Raw genomic sequence first — 4,800 nt, 5'->3', positions numbered from 1 at the left:
CGCCGGGTGAAGGGAGATGTTGGCGACTCGACGCTGCCCCGATGGGTCTGGGGGTTCCGGGTTTGATCTGACGGCGGGCCCGGGGCTGAGGGAACCGGCATGGGGTTTTTATTTTATTTTTTTCTCTCTTTTTTTTTTTCCCCCTCCAGAGACTGTCAGAGCTTTTTTCTTTCTTTCCTTTTTTTTTTTTTTTTATGATAAGCCTGTCGTGTACAGAAACACCCGTGGTTATATGCAGAGGTCCTTCCTCTCGCCCCTTGCACAGCCTTGAGCACAAACGTTGCAGGGTGAGAAAGTGAGACGACCGGCTCTGAAACGGTTGTGGTCTGCAGAAATTGTTTGTCCGGTCACGCTTTGGTGACTTGCCCTGGGTTTTAGCTGCTCAGTTTGCCCTTTTTTTTAAAAGAAATAAATAGAAGATGTATTAGGCTCTTTTAGGTTGTAGTACGTGGTGGAAGGGGAAACTATTCAGGAAACCCTTCATCTAAAGGTGGAACTTGGCTTTCCTTTAAAGCTGGCTTTGATTCTTGTTCTCAAAGATGGTATATATAGCTGCGTAGGACCTAGGTATATTGCAGAAAGAACTGTTTTGAACCCCTTTGTTTTAAAGGGTTGAAGTCGCAGATTTAGTTTTAGACACGTTCTTTAACTTTTACACTTTTTTTATAAAAGCCGCTGTAGAGAACGGGTGCTGTTCAGGGGCACAAACTGGTTTTGTGTTGCTGATAAAGCCTAGAACGTTGGAGTTTTGCTGTGTGACTCAGTTGTCTTTGTGCTGGGGCAGTGTAAATACATTATTCTGTTATATCAAGCTCGACCCTTTCAAAGCTAAGTTTCTTTTAATCAAAAGGAGTTAATTTTAAGGAACTGTGTTCATCAGAAACCTAATAGGGTTTTTTTTTCCCCTTTTTGCACACAATAAGTCACTTCTTTCTTACGAACTTTTCCTTTTTTTCTGTTCTGTTTCCTTTTCCTGTTCTGTTAAAATTCACGTAATCACTAGAAATCATAAAGACTAGAATTTAAAACTTACAGTTACATTTCAGCAATTACATAAAATAACTGTTGGAGTACGTAGAGGGTAATTACTTTTTGACAGCAAGTTCATAATTTTTAGGTTCCCCTGTAATAAGTGAAAGAAGTTGAGGTGGGTAGACTGACTCCTTCAGTGCCAAAAGGAATCGACAGCCGTTTCTTTCTCATTAGTGGTAGGAGTTACTCCTATGCAAAGTATATGTAGGTGGATATACTTGACTCCTAGTTACAGAGCTACTGTTCCCATAGAAGACACTCAGTGAAACATCTTTTGACAGGAAAATGCTGGCCAACACTCAGTAATGTAGTATTCTTTATCCTTTTTTTGCTCCTTGAAAAGAGATAATTTCCTTAACCAATCCAGTGGGTCCAGAATATATATGGTCTTATATAAAAGAAGTTAGCTTTTTCAGTAAGTTGGAACACATGGGCAAAAGAACAAAATACACAGGTTTGACATTTAAAGTCTGACTTCAGGGTGGACATGGACTTTTATAAGTAAGATCTTACATAAGAAAGAGGTTTAATTGGCTTTTGATGAGAAGTTGATAGCAAAATGCGCTTTCAGGGAGAATCCCACCTATTTCCTGTAGATAATGCTGGTTATTGGTCTGAGGCAAATATGGTACTTGGAACTACTTACCGTCCTGTTAAATTGAACTGTTGGAGCAAAATGAAGTGAAAACTATTTCTAGTGGTACCATCAGCTCCTGTCATTTAACAGATAATATAGAGTGATTGTTTTACGGGTCTGCAGACAGTAGGCATTTTAAATTATCAAAAATATTGGCAACTTCTGAAAACTTAGAACTCTTTCCATATAAGAGGTCTCAAGAAATTTTATATGAGTTGGGAAAACCAGTTTGTCCAGACGTGCTGGATAAGCATGTTAGCTATATGGGGTTCTTCTGTACATTTATCAAGAGTTATGTATTCTTATTTCTGCTAGGATGTCCAGCTGTAATACAATAAACAATGTGTTGGCATTCAAGTAGCTGTAATTAGCCTTCAAAGTTTACATCTAATTTCAATGAATAGGGAAGTTCACATGTAAGTAGAAATAATAGCTCTGTCTTGCTGCAGGCTGAGACAACCATGCATCAGTTAACGTGTTATGAAAATCTCTCTGCAGTCATAAGAATTAGAAACTTTATTTCCTTTTAATTAATTCTAGGCAATATAGAAGAACTGCAGACTGGTGAATTTTCCAGCCTTTCTGACTCACTTTTTAATGTTTTACCATGTGCTGTTGAAAAGGATTTTCAGCGCCTGTTACTGTCTGTCCGTTTGTCGTGTGCTTGTGCTATATGCAGCTTTACTTGCAATATAGCATCTGTTAATATCAAAGATGGATGACAGCTAAATATGTCACTGCAAGTGAGGGATTTGCTTAATATATTGGGATGCCATCAGGATTCTCTGTGGCTGTGCAAGGCACTGTTTGAAGTAATTATTTGTCATCCATTTAAGAATCAAAAGATGGTTTGTCCATTTGATGCACTAGCAAACTGAAATCCTTGAGTACTGCAAAATATTGGCAGAAACCTTGTCCTTGTACATAGGTCTAGTGATATTAATGTTGTGGTATTGTTCTCAGTATAAAATCATTGTGGGATGAGAAAGGTGTTCTTCCATTTTCTGTATTTTTCAGTAAACTGATCATTGCTTAGTAAGTTTGTTGTTTTTTTTTTCAATCTTTGTTTTGGACCAAATGTTCTGTCTTGTCACAGCTTATCGATGTAGTCGCTTATTACCGTGGCTTAATTAAGGTACTTACTTTTATTTGTATTTTCATGGAGTAAATTATTCTCTTTTGTAAATTAAGCAGTTCCTCAATTATGTTCTTACTGGATGGCTGCTGACAAAGGGGAACATATTTGTATTCTGTTGTAATATTTTTGTGTAGTATAGGATCCTTACTTAGTCTGTGTGTGCCTCAGTCATGGCAAAAATGACCTGCAACTTTTTTTTTTCCTTTGGTGTTTCAGAAGGCTCATGAAAAAAGCAAAAGTTGCCAATTTCTTGGAAAATATAGGCTTGTTCTTTTGTTTCCTAAACCTATGTGATAAAAATACTGTATTTGAATATGGCCGAAGAAGACAGTGTTGGAAGTTGGTGGTGCGTTAAGATGATTTCCTGAGGTGTTCTGATACTCCTTTACAATTTCCAATATGCATTCAGAGTAGTGGGAAGGATTTTGGTGAGCCTCTGTGTTTATTTTTTTGTTGTAGATAAGAAGATTGTATGAAGTTTACCATATTTGTTCTCAGTTCTGTGTTGGCAAAACAAGCAGTGCAGCTTTGGCTGTGACGTATGTGTTAAGGTTTGGAGCTGTAGCTTCCAGAGAGAAGAACCAGATAAAATTGAGCTGCGAGAAGTTAAAATTGTCTAATGTTACCTTGAAGCTGTTGTGAAGCTACCTTGGTTTTCTCCTAGGTTTTGCTTTAATTTAGGTTTTAAATTCTCACTCCTTTCAGTTGCAATTTTGGTTAAGAAGTGTGAAATGGGTATGAAATGAGATATGAAATGCCCAATAGAAGACTCTAGGGTTCCCCCCACTCCTCTCTGTGAAGGTGAGGAGTTTAAGTTATTTACAGGTACAGCTGAGGACAGATATGCCTGCTCAAGTGCGCTTCTGGAGCTGTATGAACTGTGTTATGCTTCTTGGTCCCGTTCTTCCGCCTGCTGGCTTTGCCTCTTGCTCAGTCTCTTCCCGAGTACATAATTTTCTGGCAATGCAGCTGCTCTTAAGCCTGGAATCTGGGTCAGTGTGTCACACCCACTCTAGGCAGGACCTAAAGCACCTTGTGCAAAAAATGCAACCAAGATTTTGATTTTACATTGGCAAAATAGTCAAAAGCACTTAAACAATCATGTTTGTTGAAGTTCTGTCTTACAAAAATCTGAAGCAACCTAGAGAAGAAGTTGAGCAAGTTACTGAGAATGTTGCTGCAGGCTTGTAGTTCTGGCAGGTTTGCTGAAGGAAGACTGTTGGGAATTAGTCCTCATTAAGGTATTAATCTGATATAGGAATTACCTTTTTGTACAAAGTGGTGCATTAATCAAGTTTTCTGAAATGCATGCAATTTCTGGTAAGAATAATAGACTATGGGTTACTTTACAATATTTTGAGGTTTGCAGCACTGCTGCATTGAATTCAAGTGTCATGCATTGAGACTTTGAATTCTTGTTCAGACTGAACAGGAATACATAAAAAAGAGGTAGCTTTTTTACCTCAGTTGCTCCAGGTCTGGGCAGGAGGTTCTTCTTTCACTGTGGTCTTGCAGTTTGAAATGGTGAGCTCCTAAATGCTGTTCTTCATGTTCTAGCAAAGTGAACCCAAATTAGTTTTGTGTACCTGGCATCAAAGATCCAAAGTCACAGTAGAGCTGTTGAGAAGAACCAGACCGGGTTCTTTTTTTTTTCTTTCCAGCTTCTTTTTTTTTTTTTTCTGCTTTTTTCCAATACTTCCATATCATTGCAGTAATTATAATGAAGATAATGAAAGACAGCAAAGATAACTATTGTATCACACAGTAAACAAGTTCACAGGATGCCTGGTTATAGAGTCTGTCTCAGTAGTGGTATGCTGATTTGTGTGTTTTTAGTATGAGTTTATCTTGCATATTCAGTAAAACAGTGAATTTGAGAGGCAGTTGGGTACTGATTCTGAATTTAGTCAGAAATAAACATTACAGAAGGCTGTTGACTACCTTGCTTCAGGCAATAATGAACTGTTTTAATTTCTTACAGATTTATTGCTCT

Source organism: Haliaeetus leucocephalus, unplaced genomic scaffold, assembly GCF_000737465.1.
Source record: "Haliaeetus leucocephalus isolate CR32 unplaced genomic scaffold, Haliaeetus_leucocephalus-4.0 Scaffold157, whole genome shotgun sequence".
NCBI lineage: Eukaryota > Metazoa > Chordata > Aves > Accipitriformes > Accipitridae > Haliaeetus > Haliaeetus leucocephalus.
This window is presented reverse-complemented; position numbering follows the sequence as displayed.